The sequence below is a fragment of the Nicotiana tabacum genome, chromosome 2 (assembly GCF_000715075.1).
Source record: "Nicotiana tabacum cultivar K326 chromosome 2, ASM71507v2, whole genome shotgun sequence".
Lineage (NCBI taxonomy): Eukaryota > Viridiplantae > Streptophyta > Magnoliopsida > Solanales > Solanaceae > Nicotiana > Nicotiana tabacum.
The window spans coordinates 122,368,332-122,391,152 of NC_134081.1; the positions used below are offsets into that span (position 1 = coordinate 122,368,332).

Sequence of the window (22,821 nt, forward strand, 5' to 3'; positions counted from 1 at the left end):
ACATCTTGAGGAGTAGGACGATTATAATAATAAGTTTGCATTCTGGGTTTATCAGCATATCTGCTATCTGCAAACTTACTATTCTTTTTGGGATAACTTCTGAGTTTATTAAACTCTAATAAAACATCTTTTTTATAATCAAAAGTAGCCTCCATTTTATCAGCAAAATCTTTTGATAAATCAATAGGTTTGATATTCAAACCGGATAACTTTTTATCAAGAAGTTCTTCTAAGTCATCAAAAGATTTAAATTTAAAATCCTGAATATCAGGGGGTCTTTGAATATGAGTAACAACAATTTGAGGTTCCGATTTGCTTCCTGAAGTAGAGGCAATATCAGTTATCTTCTTGCTAGTACTCATTTCTTTTATCAAAACTGTTAAATTATCAAGTTTTTTATCAAGAAAACTAATCTGTTCTCCCAAAACTTTAACATATAAGCTCAAATAATTATTTTGAGAAATTAATTTATTAATTTCTGTGATGCTGACTGCAGCAACATCTTCATCAATAAATTTTTAAAATCTGGATATTGGCATATTCAAATATTTAAAGAGCATACTTATAGAACTGCTTTTAATGTTCCATTTGGGCAATATGAATGGAATGTTATGCCTTTTGGTCTGAAGAATGCCCCTTCAGAATTCCAAAATATTATGAATGATATTTTCAACCCCTATCTAGATTTCATCATTGTTTATATCGATGACATTTTGGTATTTTCCAAAACACTTGAAATGCATATTAAGCATTTAGACATTTTCAAAAGAATTGTTATACAAAATGGTTTGGTTATCGCAAAACAAAAAATGAGTTTATTCCAAACTAACATTCGATTCTTAGGACATTATATTTGTCAAGGAAAAATTACTCCTATTCAAAGATCGATAGATTTTGCTTCAAAATTTTCCGATGTTATTACTGATAGAACTCAGTTACAAAGATTTTTGGGAAGTTTAAATTATATTTCGCCTTTTTATAAAGATTTGTCGCGTGATTGCTGACAACATCAGTTATCTGACTGGGGGATATAACCGAATCCAAAGTCCATGTAGTTGAAAAATTAATTTCCTCCCAGTTAATAGGTCTCCTCGTGGTGACCTTAGACTTTGCAAAATTTATTTCCACTAAAATAGTCTGATCAGATGTATCATATAATTTACATCTGGGGTTTAACGTAGATAGCAATTTGAAATAAATCCTATACGATAAACATATAAGTTCAGAACCAGGCGCATAATTATAACCATGCGTTTTCACATCTAATGTTAATGCATCAAGTATATTAACATCAGATAAAGATAATTGTAGATTGGGTTGAGTATTAAAATATACTGGGCCGTAGGCAACAGTAGATTCAATAGAAACCATTAGAGACTGTCTGAAATTCAGATTTCTAGCATCTCTAAGAGCGGCTAAAAACGTCTCTGGTAACCCTTTAAGGGTTAATGGCTTAAAAGAAATTTGTACCATACCAATATGCAAATAATTATACTGGTGTTTATAAACATCTACATCATGCTTGTTTAACAAACGAATAGTCTGTTCAGACGAATTCAAAGCTAAAAATTGCTCAGTTGTTTTAACAAGTTGTTTAGAAGAGAGTTTATCCAACCATCCATAATCATAGAGCCTAGGTACTTTCATGGTATATATAAGATAGATATGAAATATTCGACATAGATATGTTTCTGAAATATGGATTTAGGAGAAACTAGTATGAAAAATACTAGGTTGGAAGAGGTAGATATACCTCAAAACCTTGATTTGTTAAACAAATGGACTATTCCTAAAGTCCCTATTAGAACAATCTATGATTATGGATGGTTTGATAAATTATCTTCTAAACAACTTGTTAAAACAACTGAGCAATCTTTAGCTTTGAATTCGTCTGAACAGACTATTCGTTTGTTAAACAAGCATGATATAGATGTTTATAAACACCAGTATAATTATTTGCATATTGGTATGGTACAAATTACTTTTAAGCCATTAACCCTTAAAGGGTTACCAGAGATGTTTTTAGCCGCTCTTAGAGATGCTAGAAATCTAAATTTCAGACAGTCTCTAATGGGTTCTATTGAATCTACTATTGCCTACGGCCCAGTATATTTTTGTGATGACCCAAAATGTCATCTTTAAATTTAATAAGTAATTCTATATTCTAAGACCTTGAAAAGCACCATTTATCCTTTCTCGACTTACGCGCACAATCCGTAAAATTTTCTGGAAAGTTTTTATGTGAAATATGAATTAAAATGTGAAATAGAGCTTTAAAATTCAAGTGAGTTGACTTTGGTCAACATTTTTAGCAAACTGACCCGGATTAGTATTTTGACAGTTCCGTTAGCTTCGTATCGTGATTTGGGACTTGGGCATATGCTCGGAATTTAATTTGGAGGTCCCTAGCTTAAGTTATGACCATTTAACAGAACTAGCAATTTAAAGGCTAAAGATTTTCAAGTTTGACCACGGGGTTGACTTTTTGATATCGGGGTCGGAATCCGATTCGGAAAATTGGAATAGCTCCGTTATGCCATTTATGACTTGTGTGCCAAATTTAAAGTCACTCCGGATTCATTTAACATGTTTTGGCACAAGATTTGTAAATTGAAAAGTTTGGAAACTCAAAAGAACGAATCGAGGAGTGAATTGTAATTTCAGTGTCATTTGATGTGATATGAGACCCTGAGTAAGTCCGTATAATATTTTAGGACTTGTTGGTATATTTGGTTGAGATCCCAAGGGTCTCGGGTGGATTTCGGGTGGTCAACAAAATTTAATTTTGGCATTTCAAGAACGTTCGACGTCGTTTTTTCAAGAATAAGTGGTATCTCATTAAGCAAATGAATTCCAAATTCAGTTTTGATGGAAGCATTAGATCCGTATTGAAATTTTGGAGCCATAGCAAAAAGAATCATCGAATTCGGACATCGTATGAGAGAGTTATGCCCATTTTAGTGTCAGGAAAGATTTTTCATAGCCGCCAGCGCCCAGGTTAGCGTGGGGCGCTAGCCCTGGCGCTGGGAGTTATTGGTGTACTGGAAAGTGCGCCACAGGCAGCGCCCCACGCTACCTGTGGCGCTCGAAAATGCCAGAAACCCCATAAAACGGGGAGTTTAGCCATTTTACTCATTTTTGAGTTTGGGGAGCTCGATTTACGCGATATTTGGGCGATTTTCACGGAAAAAAATTGGGGTAAGTGTTCCTTATCCTATATTGATTATATTTCATGATTCTATACTCATTTACATCATGAATCCATGAATTTATGGAAGAAAAATTAGATTTTTACAAAACCTTCCAAAAATGTAAAACGAAGATTTGAAGGTCAATCCGATGTCGGAATTTGATAATTTTTGTATGGTTGGACTCGTCTCGGAATGGGTGTTCGGATTTCGTAAGTTTTTCCGAGATTTGAGTTGTGGGCCCCACTGTCAATTTTTAAAGTGAATTTTGGATTTTTATCCGAAAAATTAATAAATTCATATGGGATTAATTCCTACGATTTGTATTGAGTATATCGAATTATTTGTGAATAGATTTGAAGCTTTTGGAGACAAATTTAAAAGGAAGAGCTGTGGTCGAGTAATTTATTGGAATTTGCATAGCGAGGTAAGTGTCGTGTTTAACCTTGACTTGAGGGAATAGAACCCTTATATTATTTGTTATGTGAAATGCATGTGAACGACGTATAGGCGAGGTGACGAGTGTCTATACGTCGTCAAATTAATTATTTGCATAATTATTTGAAAATTATAAATTGTTCTAAGACACGAATTAATTGTTATAATAATTATTTCTTTCCTATTCCTTCACAAATATTAATTCTTGAATTCCTGCAATAATTGTTACATGCTATTTGATTTATGTGTATTAATTGCTACTTGACATTTAGCATATTAAATATTAAACTGTCTATTTTCTCCCCTATTTCCATAATAAATTGCTAATTGTCATTGCTTGTTTCATAACTAAATCATAACTATTGAATGCTTGTTGTTTTAAAATTTTATATTAACAGTTGCATTTATTGGGATAATTTATTCTATAAGAATTGGTAAAGTCCATATTGGAGGATCGGCTTGCACGCCGCAACAGACTTGTTTAAAAGTCCATATTGGAGGATCGGGTTGTACGCCGCAACAGACTTGTTTAAAAGTCCATATTGGAGGATCGGGTTGCACGCCACAACAGACTTGTTTAAAAGTCCATATTGGAGGATCGAGTTGCACGCCGCAACAGACTTGATTGAAATGAATATATTGGAGGATCGGGTTGCACGCCGCAACAGACTTGTTTAAAAGTCCATATTGGAGGATCGGGTTGCACGCCGCAACAGACTTGTTTAAAAGTCCATATTGGAGGATCGGGTTGCATGCCGCAACAGACTTATAGAGAAGTCAATATTGGGGGATCGGATTGCACGCCGCAACAGACTTATTTAAAAGTCTATATATATACTTGATTGAAATAAATATATGACATACTTGATTAAAAGGAAAATATTGGGAGAGCGGATTGCACGCTGCAACAGAATTGAATGTGAATATATTGTAAGAGTGGGTTGCACGCTGCAACAGAATTTATGGAAATGATAATTGGATATAACTGATGAGTTGGCTTCAACCATTATAAATGAGTTACCTAATTTATTTCTATTGTTGATGTTGTTACTAATATTGCGTACAGGTTAATGTAAGTGAACCGCCTTAGCCTCGTCATTACTTCGTCGAGGTTTGGCTCAGCACTTACCAGTACATGGGGTCGGTTGTACTGATACTACACTCTGCACTTCTTGTGCAGATTTCGGAGTTGGTCCCAGCGGCTTACCATAGACTTGCTCGGATTTCAGCTACTCAGAGGAGACTTGAGGTATAACTGCACGACGTTCGCAGTTCTGAAGTCCCCGTCTACTGTGCCTTAGCTGTGTGTTTATTTCCAGACAGCTTTATTTTATTTAGACCTTTATTTTTATTATTCTAGAAGCTCGTGCACTTGTGACACCAATTCTGAGATGGTATTTGGACGCCATTATTTTTATGGATTATTCACTATATTTCAGACCTTACTTCCGTATTTGTTTCTTTATTATTAATAAATTTAAAAATTGTTTTAAAATGGCTAATATTATTTTAACGTTGGCTTGCCTAGCAAGTGAAATGTTAGGCGCCATCACGGTCCGAAGGTGGGAATTTCGGGTCGTGACAGTTGGTATCAAAGCACTAGGTTACATAGGTCTCACGAGCCACGAGCAAGCTTAGTAGAGTCTGAAGGATCGGCACGGAGACGTCTGTACTTATCTCTCAGAGGCTATGAAGTTTAGGAACAATATCACTTCTTACTTATTCTGTCATACGATTTTATTCTATCATCGATGATTGAACCATTCTACTCTTATTCACTCGCAGATGGTGAGAACGCGTAATACCTCTACCGATGGACAGGGACCAGAATCCCCGTTGGCAACTATGGCCAGGGGTAGAGGTCGAGGCCGAGGTCGTGCTAGAGGCCAAGGCAGAGGCCGAGGTAGACTCAGTCCAGAGCTTGAGCAACTGCACCTATTGAAGAACCTCAGGTAGACCTTCAGGAGGAGGTCCCAGTTCAGAATGTACCAATTGGACCAGTTCAGGTCCCGGAAAGATTCATAGCCACTGCAGTGCTTCAGGACGCTCTAGTCCGATTGATGAGTCTTGTGGAGGGTGTGGCTCAGAATGGTACATTTCTAGTGGCACCAGCCATCTCACAGGCTGGGGGAGGAGCACAAACTCCCACTACTCCCACCCCGGAGCAGAGGGCTCCCCAGAATCAGGCTCCAGTAGCCCCGCCAGTTGGGGTAGTTCAGCCAGTTATTGCGGCACAGACCGGTGATAGGCCCGCCATGTCTTTTGAGGCCTTATTGAGGCTGGATAAGTTTACTAAGCTCTTTCCAGTTCACTTCAGTGGTACACCTTCTGAGGACCCACATGATTATCTTGAACGCTGCCACGAGGTGCTGCGAAACATGGGTATAGTTGAGACCAATGGAGTTGATTTTGCCGTATTCCAGATGACGGGTTCCGCCAAGAGGTGGGGGAGAGATTATACATTGACCCGACCAGTCGGATCACCTATACTTACCTGGGAGCAGTTCTCTCAGCTATTTTTGGAGAAGTTCCTCCCTATCACACTGAGAGAGGAATTTCGCAAGCAATTTGAGCGTCTACAGCAGGGCAGTATGACTGTTACTCAATATGAGTCCCGTTTTGTGGATTTGGCCCATCATGCTCTCCTTTTACTACCTACGGAGGGAGAGAGAGTGATGAGGTTCATTGAGGGACTCACTCACCCTATCAGACTTCAGATGGCCAAGGAGACCAGACGTGAGATTTCTTTTCAGGCGGCTGCTAATGTCGCAAGGAGGATCAAGATGGTCCTTGCACAGGAAAGAGGGCAGAGGTCCGATAAGAGGCCTCGTCAGTTCGGTGGTTACAGTGGTGCCTTGTCTGGAGGCAGGGGTAATTTTGGTAAGGGTCATCCTCCCAGACCGTTTCATTCAGCACTCAATGTATCTCCCGGTGCTTCAGGGAGTAACGGTCCTATTATGCCTTACTCTGGGCAGCCAGTATTCAGTGCACATTCAGCTCCTATCAGTGCACCACCACTCTAGAGTTACTACAGTGGTTATCCTCCCCATCTGGGTGAGCTTCAGCTTCAGCAACCGCGACATCAGGATGGGTGTTATGAGTGTGGGAACATTGGTCACATCAGGAGGTATTGCCCTAGATTGGCGAGTAATAGATCTCGGCAAGATTCTCGTGCCATCTTTGATGACCCAAAATATCATCTCTAAATTTAATAAGTAATTATGTGTTCTAAGACCTCGAGCACCATTTATCATTCCTCGACTTGCGTGCGCAGTCCGTAAAATTTTCCGAAAAGTTTTCATGTGAAAAAAATGTATTAAAATGTGAAATAAAGCCTTTAAACTCAACTGAGTTGACTTTGGTCAACATTTTGAGCAAATGGACCCGGATCAATATTTTGATAGTTCTGGTAGCTCCGTATGGTGATTTGGAACTTGGGCATATGCCCGAAATTTAATTTGGAGGTCCCTAGCTCAAGTTATGGCCATTTAACGGAAACTAGTAATTTAAAGACTAAAGATTTTCAAGTTTGACCACGGGGTTGACTTTTTGATATCGGGGTCAGAATTCAATTCTGGAAATTGGAATAGCTCTGTTATGTCATCTATGACTTGTGTGCCAAATTTAAAGTCATTCCGGATTCATTTAACATGTTTTGGCACAAGATTTGTAAATTAAAAAATTTGGAAACTCAAAAGATCGAATCGAGGTGTGAATTGTAATTTCAGCGTTGTTTGACATGATATGAGACCCCGAGTAAGTCCGTATAATATTTTAGGACTTGTTGGTATATTTGGTTGAGATCGCGAGTACCTCTGGTGGATTTCGAGTGGTCAACGGAATTTAATTTTGGCATTCCAAGACGTTCGACGTCGTTTCTTCAAGAATAAGTGGTATCCCATTAAGAAAATGAATTCCAAATTTAGTTTTGATGGAAGAATTAGATCCTTATTGAAATTTTGGAACCATAGCAAAAAGAATCATCGAATTCGGACATCGTATGAGAGAGTTATGCCCATTTTCGTGTCAGGAAGGATTTTTCATAGCCGCCAGCGCCCAGGGTAGCGTGGGGCGCTAGCCCTGGCGCTGGGAATTATTGGTGTTCTGGAAACTGCGCCACAGGCAGCGCCCCACGCTACCTGTGGCGCTCGAAAACGCCAGAAACCCCATAAAACGGGGAGTTTAGCCATTTTATTCATTCTTGAGTTTGGGGAGCTCGATTTAGGCGATATTTGGGCGATTTTCAAGGGAAAAAATTGGGGTAAGTGTTCTTTATCCTATATTGATTATATTTCATGATTCCATACTCATTTACATCATGAATCCATGAATTTATGGAAGAAAAATCAGATTTTTACAAAACCTTCCAAAAATGTAAAACGAAGATTTGAAGGTCAATCCGATGTCGGAATTTGATAATTTTTGTATGGTTGGACTCGTCTCGGAATGGGTGTTCGGATTTCGTAAGTTTTTCCGAGATTTGAGATGTGGGCCCCACTGTCAATTTTTAAAGTGAATTTTAGATTTTTATCCGGAAAATTAGTAAATTCATATGGAATTAATTCCTACGATTTGTATTGAGTATATCGAATTGTTTGTGAATAGATTTGAAACTTTTGCAGATAAATTTAAAAGGAAAAGCTATGGTCTAGTAATTTATTGGAATTTGCAAAGCGAGGTAGGTGTCGTGGTTAACCTTGACTTGAGGGAATAGAACCCTTAAATTATTTGTTATGTGAAATGCATGTGAACGACGTATAGGCGAGGTGATGAGTGTCTATACGTCGTCAAATTAATTATTTGCATAATTATTTGAAAATCATAAATTGTTCTAAGACACGAATTAATTGTTATAATAATTATTTCTTTCCTATTCCTTGACAAATATTAATTCTTGAATTTCTGCAATAATTGTTACATGCTATTTGAATTATGTGTATTAATTGCTACTTGACATTTAGCATATTAAATATTAAACTGTCTATTTTCTCCCCGATTTTTATAATAAATTGCTAATTGTCATTGCTTGATTCATAATTAAATCATAATTATTGAATGCTTGTTTTTTTAAAATTTTATATTAATTGTTGCATTTATTGGGGCAATTTATTCTATAAGAATTGGTAAATAAATATATTGGAGGAGCGGGTTGCGCACCGCAACAGAGTTGATTGAAATGAATATATTGGAGGATCGGGTAGCACGCGCACAACAGACTTGTTTAAAAGTCCATATTGGAGGATCGGGTTGCACGCCGTAACAAACTTGTTTAAAAGTCCATATTGGAGGATCGGGTTGCACGCCGCAACAGACTTGATTGAAATGAATATATTGGAGGATCGGGTTGCACGCCGCAACAGACTTGCTTAAAAGTTAATATTGGAGGATCGGGTTGCACGCCGGAACAGACTTGTTAAAAAGTTAATATTGGAGGATCGGGTTGCACGCCGCAATAGACTTATAGAGAAGTCAATATTGGGGGATCGGATTGCACGCCGCAACAGACTTATTTAAAAGTCTATATATATATTTGATTGAAATAAATATATGACATACTTGATTAAAAGGAAAATATTGGGAGAGCGGGTTGCACGCTGCAACAGAATTGAATGTGAATATATTGTGAGAGCGGGTAGCACGCTGCAACAGAATTTATGGAAATGATAATTGGTTATAACTGATGAGTTGGCTTCAACCATTATAAATGAGTTACCTGATTTATTTCTATTATTCATGTTGTTACTAATATTGCTTACAAGTTAATGTAAGTGAACCGACTTAGCCTCGTCACTACTTCGTCGAGGTTAGGCTCAGCACTTACCAGTACATGGGGTCGGTTGTACTGATACTACACTCTGCACTTCTTGTGCAGATTTTGGAGTTGATCCCAGCAGCGTACCATAGACTTGCTCGCATTTCAGCTACTCAGAGGAGACTTGAGGTATAACTGCACGACGTTCGTAGTTCTGAAGTCCCCGTCTACTGTACCTTAGCTGTGTGTTTATTTTCAGACAGCTTTATTTTATTCAGACCTTTATTTTTATTATTCTAGAAGCTCATGCACTTGTGACACCAATTCTGGGATGGTATTTAGACGCCGTTATTTTTATGGATTATTCACTATATTTCATACCTTGCTTCCGCATTTGTTTCTTTATTATTATAAATTTAAAAATTGTTTAAAAATGGCTAATATTATTTTAACGTTGGCTTGCCTAGCAAGTGAAATGTTAGGCGCCATCACGGTCCGAAGGTGGGAATTTCGGGTCGTGACACCATCATACCGGCACCGGTTGCTTCACCGCCTGCTCAGCCAGCTAGAGGTAGGGGTCAGACAGTTAGAGGTGGAGGTCATGCCATTAGAGGTGGAGGTCAGGCCATTAGAGGTGGAGGTCAGACCGTTAGAGGTGGAGGCCAGCCAGTTAGAGGCCGTCCCAGAGATGCAGTTCAGAGTGGTGGGGCCTAGCCCCGATTTTATGCTTTTCCAGCTAGGCCTGAGGCCGAGTCATCTGATGCTGTGATCACAGGTATTATTCCAGTTTGCCATAGAGATGCTTCAGTTTTATTTGATCCAGGATCTACTTATTCCTATGTGTCCTCCTATTTTGCTTCATATTTGGTTGTGCCTTGTGATTCTCTGAGTGCTTCTGTGTGTGTATCTACACCGGTGGGAGACTCTATGGTAGTAAATCATGTCTACCGTTCGTGTGTGGTTACTATTGGTAATCTTGAAACTAGTGTGGATCTTCTACTTCTTGATATGATAGATTTTGATGTCATCTTGGGTATGGATTGGCTGTCTCCTTATCATGCTATATTGGACTGTCATGCCAAGACAGTGACCCTAGCTATGTCAGGGTTACCTCGATTAGAGTGGAAAGGAACTCCTGGCCATTCTGCCAGCAGGGTTATTTCTTATATGAAAGCTCGGCGTATGGTAGAGAAAGGGTGTCTAACCTATTTGGCTTATATTCGCGATCCCAGTGCGGATGTCCCTTCTATGGACTCAGTACCAGTTGTTCGTGAATTTTCGGAAGTATTTCCTGCAGATCTGCCGGTGATGCCACCCGACAGAGATATTGACTTCTGTATTGATTTGGCTCTGGGCACTCAGCCCATTTCTATTCCACCATACCGTATGGCCCCGCTAGAATTGAAAGAATTGAAAGAGCAGTTACAAGCCTTGCTTGATCAGGGATTCATTAGACCCAATGTCTCGCCCTGGGGTGCACCAGTATTATTTGTAAAGAAGAAAGATGGCTCGATGAGGATGTGTATAGATTATCGGTAGTTGAACAAGGCCACTATCAAAAACAAATATCCGCTGTCAAGAATTGATGACTTATTTGATCAGCTTCAGGGTGCCAAGGTATTTTCGAAAATTGATTTGAGATCTGGTTACCATCAGTTGAAGATTAGGGCATCTGATGTCCCTAAGACAGCTTTTCGGCCTCGGTATAGGCATTATGAGTTCCTAGTGATGTCATTTGGGTTGACAAATGCTCCAGCAGCATTTATGGATTTGATGAATCGGGTGTTCAAGCCTTATTTGGATTCTTTTGTGGTTGTATTCATTGATGATATCTTGATTTACTCCAGCAGTCGAGAAGAGCAAGAGCGGCATCTTCGAAGTGTGCTTCACACCTTGAAGAATAATCAGTTATATGCCAAATTTTCAAAATGTGAGTTTTGGTTAGACTCAGTTACCTTTTTAGGATATGTTGTATCGGTAGAAGGCATAAAGGTGGATCCTAAGAAGATTGAGGCTATTAAGAATTGGCCTAGACCTGCTTCGGTTACAGAGATCCGGAGTTTCCTAGGTTTGGCAGGTTATTATCGTCGGTTCGTGGAAGGGTTTTAATCTATAGCAAGCACCTTGACTAGACTAACCCAGAAGGGTGTTCCATTCAGATGGTCAGACGAGTGTGAGTTGAGCTTTCAGAAGCTCAAGACTGCCTTGACTACGGCGCTAGTATTGGTATTACCCACTGGTTCAGGATCGTATACGGTATATTGTGACGCATCTCACATTGGGCTTGGTGCAGTATTAATGCAAGATGGCAAGGTAATTGCATATGCGTCGCGGCAGTTGAAAGTTCACGAGAAGAATTATCCTGTTCATGACTTAGAATTGGCAGCCATTGTTCATGCGCTGAAACTTTGGAGGCATTACCTCTATGGTGTCTCGTGTGAGGTATTTACTGATCCTCACAGCCTTCAGTACCTGTTCAAACAAAAGGATCTTAATTTGAGGCAAAGAAGATGGATGGAGTTGTTGAAAGACTATGATATCACCATTTTGTATCACCCCAGAAAGGCCAATGTGGTGGCCGATGCTTTGAGTAGAAAGGCTGTGAGTATGGGCAGTCTTGCATATATTCCGGTTGGTGAGAGGCCATTAGCTGCAGATGTTCAAACTTTGGCTAATCAGTTCGTAAGGTTAGATGTTTCAGAACCCAGTCGGGTTCTAGCTTGTACAGTCGCTCGATCTTCATTATATGAGCGCATCAAAGAGAGGCAGTATGATGATCCTCACTTACTTGTCCTTAAGGACACGGTGTGGCACGGTGATGCCAAACGGGTTGCTGTGGGGGAAGATGGAATTCTGCGAATGCAGGGCCGTATTTGTGTGCCTAATGTGGATGGGCTTCGTAAATTAATTCTTGAAAAGGCACACAGTTTCAGGTATTTTATTCATCCAGGTGCCGCAAAAATGTATCAAGATTTGCGACAACATTATTGGTGGAGGAGAATGAAAAAGGATATAGTTGCACATGTAACTCGGTGTCTGAATTGTCAGCAAGTTAAGTACGAGCATCAGAGACCTGGTGGTTTATTTCAGAAGTTAGAAATTCCTGAGTGGAAGTGGGAGCGTATCACAATAGATTTTGTTGTTGGGCTCCCACGGACTCAGAGAAAGTTTGACGCAGTTTGGGTCATTGTGGACAGGTTGACCAAGTCAGCCCATTTCATTCCAGTGGCAGTTACCTATTCTTCAGAGAGGTTAGCTGAAATTTACATTGGTGAGATTGTCCGCTTTCACGGTGTGCCCGTGTCTATTATTTCAGATCGAGGTACGCAGTTTACCTCACATTTTTGGAGGGCTGTACAGCGTGAGTTAGGCACGCGGGTGGAGTTGAGTACAGCATTGCATCCACAGACAGACGGACAGTCAGAGCGCACTATTCAAATATTGGAAGATATGCTTCGCGCTTGTGTTATAGACTTTGGAGGTTCTTGGGATCATTTCTTGCCACTTGCGGAGTTTGCTTATAATAACAGCTACCAGTCAAGTATTCAGATGGCTCCATATGAGGCATTATATGGAAGGCGATGACGATCGCCAGTTGGTAGGTTTGAACCGGGAGAGGCTCGGTTGTTGGGTACCGATTTGGCACAGGATGCCTTGGATAAGGTCAAGATTATTCAGGATTGACTTCGCACAGCTCAGTCTAGGCAAAAGAGTTATGCCAACCGTAAAGTTTGTGATATTGCATTCATGGTTGGAGAACGAATATTGCTTCGGGTTTCACCTATGAAAGGTGTAATGAGGTTCGGAAAGAAGGGCAAGTTGAGCCCTAGGTATATCGGACCCTTTGAAATTCTTGAAAGGGTGGGTGAAGTAGCCTACAGGCTTGCATTACCACCTAGTTTATCAGCGGTTCATCCGGTGTTCCATGTGTCTATGCTCCGGAAATATCATGGTGATTCGTCCCATGTGTTAGATTTCAACTCAGTCCAGTTGGACAAAGATTTGACTTACGAGGAGGAGCCGGTGGCTATTCTAGCCCGACAGGTCTGACAATTGAGGTCTAAGAGTTATCCTTCAGTTCGAGTGCAATGGAGAGGTCAGTCGGTAGAGGCATCTACCTGGGAGTTCGAGTTGGAAATGCAGAGTAAATATCCACACCTTTTCTCCAGCTCAGGTATTTGTTTTGTTTCTAACTCCGTTCGAGGACGAACGTTTGTTTTAGAGGTGGAGAATGTGATGACCCAAAATATCATCTTTAAATTTAATAAGTAATTCTATGTTTTAAGACCTTGAAAAGCACCATTTATCCTTCCTCGACTTGCGTGCAAAATCCGTAAAATTTTTTGGAAAGTTTTTATGTGAAATATGAATTAAAATGTGAAATAGAGCTTTAAAATTTAAGTGAGTTGACTTTGGTCAACATTTTTAGCAAATGGACCCGGATTAGTGTTTTGACAGTTCCGGTAGCTCCGTATCATGATTTGGGACTTGGGCATATGCCCGGAATTTAATTTGGAGGTCCCTAGCTTAAGTTATGACCATTTAACGGAACTAGCAATTTAAAGGCTAAAGATTTCCAAGTTTGACCACGGGGTTGACTTTTTGATATCGGGGTCGGAATCTGATTCGGAAAATTGGAATAGCTCCGTTATATCATTTATGACTTGTGTGCCAAATTTAAAGTCATTCCGGATTCATTTAACATGTTTTGGCACAAGATTTGTAAATTGAAAAGTTTGGAAACTCAAAAGATCGAATTGAGGTGTGAATTGTAATTTCAGCGTCGTTTGATGTGATATGAGACCCTGAGTAAGTCCGTATAATGTTTTAGGACTTGTTGGTATATTTGGTTGAGATCCCGAGGGTCTCGGGTGGTCAACGAAATTTAATTTTGGCATTTCAAGAACGTTCGGCGTCGTTTCTTCAAGAATAAGTGGTATCTCATTAAGCAAATGAATTCCAAATTTAGTTTTTATGGAAGCATTAGATCCGTATTAAAATTTTGGAGCCATAGCAAAAAGAATCGTCGAATTCGGACATCGTATGAGAGAGTTATCCCCATTTTAGTGTCAGGAAAGATTTTTTGTAGCTGCTGCAACAGAATTTATGGAAATGATAATTGGTTATAACTGATGAGTTGGCTTCAACCATTATAAATGAGTTACCTGATTTATTTCTATTATTGATGTTGTTACTAATATTGCGTATAAGTTAATGTAAGTGAACCGCCTTAGCTTCGTCACTACTTCGTCGAGGTTAGGCTCAGCACTTACCAGTACATGGGGTCGGTTGTACTGATACTACACCTGCACTTCTTATGCAGATTTCGGAGTTGGTCCCAGCGGCGTACCATAGACTTGCTCGGATTTCAGCTACTCAGAGGAGACTTGAGGTATAACTGCACAACGTTCGCAGTTCTGAAGTCCCCGTCTACTGTACCTTAGCTGTGTGTTTATTTCCAGACAACTTTATTTTATTCAGACCTTTATTTTTATTATTCTAGAAGCTCGTGCACTTGTGACACCAATTCTGGGATGGTATTTAGACGCCGTTATTTTTATGAATTATTCACTATATTTCAGACCTTACTTCCGCATTTGTTTCTTTATTATTAATAAATTTAAAAATTGTTTTAAAATGGCTAATATTATTTTAACGTTGGCTTGCCTAGCAAGTAAAATGTTAGGCGCCATCACGGTCCGAAGGTGGGAATTTCGGGTCGTGACAATTTTAATACTCAACCCAATTTGCAATTATCTTTATCTGATGTTAATATACTTGATGCATTAACATTAAATGTGAAAACGCATGGTTATAATTATGCGCCTGGTTCTGAACTTATATGTTTATCATATAGGATTTATTTCAAATTGCTATCTACATTAAACCCCAGATGTAAATTATATGATAAATCTGATCAGACTATTTTAGTGGAAACGAATTTTGCAAAGTCTAAGGTCACCACGAGGAGACCTATTAAGTGGGAGGAAATTAATTTTCCAACTACATGGACTTTGGATTCGGTTATATCCCCCAGTCAGATAACTAATGTTGTCAGTAATACTGAGTATTCTCATATTACTCAAAATCCGGATGGAAGGATTTGCATTCAGTTTGACGATAATAGTTCCACTTATAGTAGACAGTCATTTTCTAATAATAGACTGTTGCCTACTATTAGTTCTAATTATAATAGACATTCTTTCAATCATAGACTGTTGCCTGATATTCAACACATTTCTCCTGTTGAACCAGTCTATGGACCAGCTAGAAATCGTGCTGCATCTCTACACACAATTTCTACTAAAGTAGGTGATAAACCAGTTGAAAGGGTTAAACCTGTTGAAAAGGTTAAGATTAACCCCCAGACAAATATTGTCCAGGATAGTGATAATATTTCTGATAAGGATATTCCTTCGGCATCCGAGATGGATTTTGAACTAAATGGTGTTTAAATGATTCCACACCAAATTGATTTTAGTCCAGGGTCATAAGCTATAGGTTATATCCAAAAAGAATTTTTCAGTGATAAATGGAACCAGTTTAAAACTTGGTTTTTTGATACTTATAGCAAAGAGGATTTGAATAATATTTCTCAAGAATATTATGAAACTTGTGCTTTACATAATCAAATTATGTATTTTGTTCCTTGGTTTATAACCACATATTTACCACTTTTTATAAAAGTTTTGGAAAGATCTTATAAAGACGGGAGTGGCAATATTACTAAAGCCATTTACCCTCCTCAAGCACCTTTTGTTTTACCTAATAATACAGGTATTACTTTTACTGCATTTCAAAAATTTATTGATGAAGATGTTGCTGCAGTCAGCATCGCAGAAATTAATAAATTAATTTCTCAAAATAATTATTTGAGCTTATATGTTAAGGTTTTGGGAGAACAAATTAGTTTTCTTGAGAAAAAAACTTGATGATTTAACAGTTTTGATAAAAGATATGAGTACTAGCAAGAAAATAACTGATATTGCCTTTACTTCAGGAAGCAAATCAGGAGCTCAAACTGTTCTTACTCATATTCAAAGACCTCCTGAGATTCAGGATTTTAAATTTAAATCTTTTAATGATTTAGAAGAACTTCTTGATAAAAAGTTATCCGGTTTGAATATCAAACCTATTGATTTATCAAAAGATTTTGCTGATAAAATGGATGCTACTTTTGATTATAAAAATGATGTTTTGTTAGAGTTTAATAAACTCAAAAGTTATCCCAAAAAGAATAATAAGTTTACTGATAGCAGATATGCTGATAAACCTAGAATGCAGACTTATTATTACAATCGTCCAACTCCTCAAGATGTTTTAATAGAGGAACATGATTGGAATCAGACTAATACGTCTTACAGTGGTTCTGAAATTTACGAATGGAATCTTGATGGTTTGACTGATAGGCAGTTAACTATTCTAGTACATAGAATGCTTATGTATGCAACTATCTGTAAAAGTGTGAAGAATACAGATAGGAATATTTGCAGGATGATTGTTGCAGGTTTTACTGATCAACTTCGTGGCTGGTGGGACAATTATTTAACTGTCGAAGAAAGGGCAATGATTATTAACGCTAAAGCCATTGACGAAGGAGTTGATAACTTAGGCATGGCCCTAGTGGCAAATAGAGAAGATGCCGTTTATACCCTTATTCTTACTATTTTAGAACACTTTAATGGTAGATTTACCAATCAGAATGAGACTGTCCGTACTCTTCTTAATGGCCTTAGATGTAAGACCTTAGGTGAGTTTAGATGGTATAAAGACACTTTTATGTGTAGAGTGATGGAACTATCAGAGAATAAGATTGAATATTGGAAAGCTAAGTTTATAAATGGCCTTCCTTCCTTATTTGCTGAAAGAGTTAAGAAAGTCCATTAGGAGTAATTTTTCCTTGACAAATATAATGTCCTAAGAATCGAATGTTAGTTTGGAATAAACTTATTTTTTGTTTTGAGATAACCAAACCATTTTGTATAACAATTCTTTTGAAAATGTCTAAATGCTTAATATGCATTTCAAGTGTTTTGGAAAATACCAAAATGTCATCGATATAAACAATGATGAAATCTAGATAGGGGTTGAAAATATCATTCATAATTTTTTGGAATTCTGAAGGGGCATTATTCAGACCAAAAGGCATAACATTCCATTCATATTGTCCAAATGGAACATTAAAAGCAGTTCTATAAGTATGCTCTTTAAATATTTGAATCTGCCAATATCCAGATTTTAAATCGAATTTTGAAAATATATTGGCATCATATAATCTAGACAATAAATCTCTTTTATTAGGAATAGGATACCTAACCCACTTCAAATATTTATTCAAGGGTTTATAATTAATGACCAATCTAGGAATACCACATTCCTTTTCAGCTGTGTTATTAACGTAAAAAGCTGTACAAGACCAAGGAGATTTTGAGGGTTTTATCAAACCCTTTTGTAGCAAGCTATCAATCTCTTTTTTGCAAAATTCTACTAATTCTGCGTTCATCTGAAGAGGTCGAGATTTAGTAGGAATATCATCCTCAGAGAAATTGTCTTCATATGGAAGAGTGACAATATGCTTTTTTCGATTCCAAAAAGTGCTAGAATGCTCAGCACAAATATCAACAGCAATCTGTTTGGAAATCAATTTGATTTTTTCCTGTACTTTAGTAGAATTTAAAGTATCAAATATATTCATACTAAACAATTCTAATTGTAAAGAATCAACATGTTTTTGCTTCATATCAATTAAAGCATTAATATCTCTAGTTACTGGATCCGTAACAAAAGTATAACTAATCTCTTTATCCATATAAGTAGCAGTAAAACCTTTCGAGTCAATGCTAGTAAAAGGATAAATTGCGTTAATAAACGGTGTTCCAAGTATAATTGGAGGGTATAACTGGTTTTTAACCAAGAAAAATAAATGGGGAATATAGACTTTATTCTGACAGATACCCGTATTAGGCAGTTTATACTTTATATCTAAAGCATGTCCGGATGCAGATCTAACCATATGAGTAGTTTTTTGAAAATATTTCGTAGGTATTAAACCTTCTTGAATGCAGCTAACATCTGCTCCACTATCAATCATGTCAATGTTTGTAATAGAAAAACTATTATCAATGAGAATAGTACATTTAATATACCATTTGTGAGCAGTAATAATTTGCATCATTCCTAAAAACATATCATGTTTAGGATTAAAACTAATAGGTTTTTCTTCAATATCATTTTCAAAAATACCTTTTTTTTTATTATTAGATTTCTCAGCTGGAGAATTGATTTTCTCAATCTGAGTAATCCTATGATCACAAATCATCTGATTCTGTTTAAGAGATTTGATCTCTCGTTTCAAGTTTTCAACTTCAACCTTCAAATCATCGAAAGAAGAATCTCTTGCTGGAGTTGCATTTTTATTTAACAGACGGTTATTAACCTCCAGTAAAGAATAAGGCGGGGAATATTCAAATTCTTTTTCAAAGGGTTTTGCAAAACTAGAACTTCAATTAGAACTTGAACTAGCAGCCAAATTAATAATTTTTTTACGAAGTTTTTCATCAGTAACTTCTTTTAAAAGTTCTATTACATTATCAGATGTAATAGTTTTCATATTTAAATTTTCAAATTGTGATTGCAATTTATAAAATTCATCATCACAAGCACATGTATCACCTTTGCAAGTTGTACAAGTATCATCAACATTTTTATTACTATCAGATAAATCAAGTAAATCTATTTCAGCTTCAGATTCTGACTCAGAATAATAATCCGATTCTGATCCAGAAGTGTATAACAAACAATAAACCTTATCACGCAACTCATCATCTAGTTCTAAGGTTTTCAGCTTTTGAAGCTTACAATTCGGAGCTATATGGCCAAATTTACCACACTTATAACACTTAATGTCAGCTAGGTCTCTCTTAGACCTATTTTTGGTAAATCTAGTAGCCTTACGATGGGCTTTCTTAGCTTCTCGTTCTTCTTTGGATCTATATCTAGATCTCTTCCTCCTATAAGGACTGTCTTGGTTGGGGTATCTATGATACTTATGTTTCTTCTTCTTATGTGTAGAAGTCTCGGGTAAACCGAACTGGGTGCAAAAGTCCCCTAATTGGTTTCTTTCCTTAAGCTTATCCATTTTAAGGTGTCTGGACAATCTTAATTCATTGCACAGGTTTAACCCTTCCTGTGTGCAAATTCCTATCAACTTACCATAGGTATAGTCTCTGTATGGAATTTCACCATAACTACCTCTTAAAATCTTTCTAACTCTTTCAGCAAATAAAGAGGGAAGGCCATCTATAAACTTAGCTTTCCAATGTTCCAGCTTATTTTCTGGTAGTTCCATCACTCTACTCATAAAAGTGTCTTTATACCATCTAAACTCTCTTAAGGTCTTACATCTAAGGCTATTAAGGAGAGTACGGACAGTCTCGTTCTGATTGGTAAATCTACCATTAAAGTGTTCTAAAATAGTAAGAATAAGGGTATAAATGACATCTTCTCTATTTGCCACTAGGGCCATGCCTAAGTTATCATCTCCTTCGTTAGTGGCTTGAGCATTAATAACCATTGCTCTTTCTTTTATAGTCAAATAATTGTCCCACCAACCACGAAGTTGGCCAGTAAAACCTGCAACAATCATTCTGCAAATATTTCTATCTATATTTTTCACACTTTTACAGATAGTTGCATACATAAGCATTCTATGTACAAGAATAGTTAACTGCCTATCAGTCAACCCATCAAGATTCCATTCGTAGATTTCGGAACCACTGTAAGACGTATTAGTCTGATTCCAATCGCGTTCCTCTATTAGAACATCTTGAGGAGTAGGACGATTATAATAATAAGTTTGCATTCTGGGTTTATCAGCATATCTGCTATCTGCAAACTTACTATTCTTTTTGGGATAACTTCTGAGTTTATTAAACTCTAATAAAACATCATTTTTATAATCAAAAGTAGCCTCCATTTTATCAGCAAAATCTTTTGATAAATCAATAGGTTTGATATTCAAACCGGATAACTTTTTATCAAGAAGTTCTTCTAAGTCATCAAAAGATTTAAATTTAAAATCCTGAATATCAGGGGGTCTTTGAATATGAGTAACAACAATTTGAGGTTCTGATTTGCTTCCTGAAGCAGAGGCAATATCAGTTATCTTCTTGCTAGTACTCATTTCTTTTATCAAAACTGTTAAATTATCAAGTTTTTTATCAAGAAAACTAATCTGTTCTCCCAAAACTTTAACATATAAGCTCAAATAATTATTTTGAGAAATTAATTTATTAATTTCTGCGATGCTGACTGCAGCAACATCTTCATCAATAAATTTTTGAAATGCAGTAAAAGTAATACCATGCGTTTTCACATTTAATATTAATGCATCAAGTATATTAACATCAGATAAAGATAATTGCAGATTGGGTTGAGTATTAAAATATACTGGGCCGTAGGCAACAGTAGATTCAATAGAACCCATTAGAGACTGTCTGAAATTCAGATTTCTAGCATCTCTAAGAGTGGCTAAAAACGCCTCTGGTAACCCTTTAAGGGTTAATGGCTTAAAAGCAATTTGTACCATACCAATATGCAAATAATTATACTGGTGTTTATAAACATGATGCATTAACATTAAATGTGAAAACTCATGGTTATAATTATGCGCCTGGTTCTGAACTTATATGTTTATCGTATAGGATTTATTTCAAATTGCTATCTACGTTAAACTCCAGTTGTAAATTATATGATACATCTGATCAGACTATTTTAGTGGAAACGAATTTTGCAAAGTCTAAGGTCACCACGAGGAGACCTATTAAGTGGGAGGAAATTAATTTTCCAACTACATGGACTTTGGATTCGGTTATATCCCCCAGTCAGATAACTGATGCTGTCAGCAATACTGAGTATTCTCATATTACTCAAAATCCAGATGGAAGGATTTGCATTCAGTTTGATGATAATAGTTGGATGGAAGGATTTGCATTCAGTTTGACGATAATAGTTCCACTTATAGTAGACAGTCATTTTCTAATAATAGACTGTTACCTACTATTAATTCTAATTATAATAGACATTCTTTCACAAATCGTAGACTATTACCCGATATTCAACATATTTCTCCTGTTGAACCAGTCTATGGACCAGCTAGAAGTCGTGCTGCATCTTTGCACACAATTTCTACAAAAGTAGGAGATAAACCAGTTGAAAGGGTTAAACTTGTTGAAAAGGTTAAGATTAACCCCCAGACAAATATTGTTCAGGATGGTGATAATATTTCTGATAAGAATATTCCTTCTGCATACGAGATGGATTTTGACCTAAATGGTGTTTAAATGATTTCACACCAAATTGATTTTAGTCCCGGGTCACAAGCTAGAGGTTATATTAAAAAAGAATTTTTCAGTGATAAATGGAACCAGTTTAAAACTTGGTTTTTTGATACTTATAGTAAAGAGGATTTAAACAATATTTCTCAAGAATTTTATGAAACTTGTGCTTTACATAATCAAATTATGTATTTTGTTCCTTGGTTTATAACCACATATATTGTATAAGTCGTCCTAAAATTTTAAAACACATTTTACTATGGTTAACATTTCATGTGCCACAGTAGCGTATTTTCTCTGGGCTTCAGACCATTTACCAGAGTAGAATCTAATCAGATATTCATGTTTATTTTTGGGATTTATCTATTTCAAAATCCCTCCGTAACCAATATTAGACGCATCAGTCTCTATAATCTTTTGCCATGCAGGATTAGCAAGGGTTAAGCAAGGTAAAGATTTAACACGTTGCTTAATATTTTTGACCAAAGTAGTATGACTATCAGTCCAAGGATTTTTATAATTCTTTTTTAGCCTATCATATAAGGGGGCTAAATCACGTGACAAATCTTTATAAAAAGGCAAAATATAATTTAAACTTCCCAAAAATCTTTGTAACTGAGTTCTATCAGTAATAACATCGGGAAATTTTGAAGAAAAATCTATCGATCTTTGAATAAGAGTAATTTTTCCTTGACAAAAAATATAATGTCCTAAGAATCGAATGTTAGTTTGGAATAAACTCATTTTTTGTTTTGAGATAACCAAACCATTTTGTATAACAATTCTTTTGAAAATGTCTAAATGCTTAATATGCATTTCAAGTGTTTTGGAAAATACCAAAATGTCATCGATATAAACAATGATGAAATCTAGATAGGGGTTGAAAATATCATTCATAATTTTTTGGAATTCTGAAGGGGCATTCTTCAGACCAAAAGGCATAACATTCCATTCATATTGCCCAAATGGAACATTAAAAGCAGTTCTATAAGTATGCTCTTTAAATATTTGAATCTGCCAATATCCAGATTTTAAATCGAATTTTGAAAATATATTGGCATCATATAATCTAGACAATAAATCTCTTTTATTAGGAATAGGATACATA

The 22,821-nt window shown here is 36.8% G+C and overlaps 1 pseudogene; it reads right to left on the bottom strand.

The window, feature by feature from the left end:
• Positions 1–22,821, bottom strand: part of LOC142167935 (uncharacterized) — a 113,183-nt pseudogene that overhangs the window by 75,788 nt on the left and 14,574 nt on the right.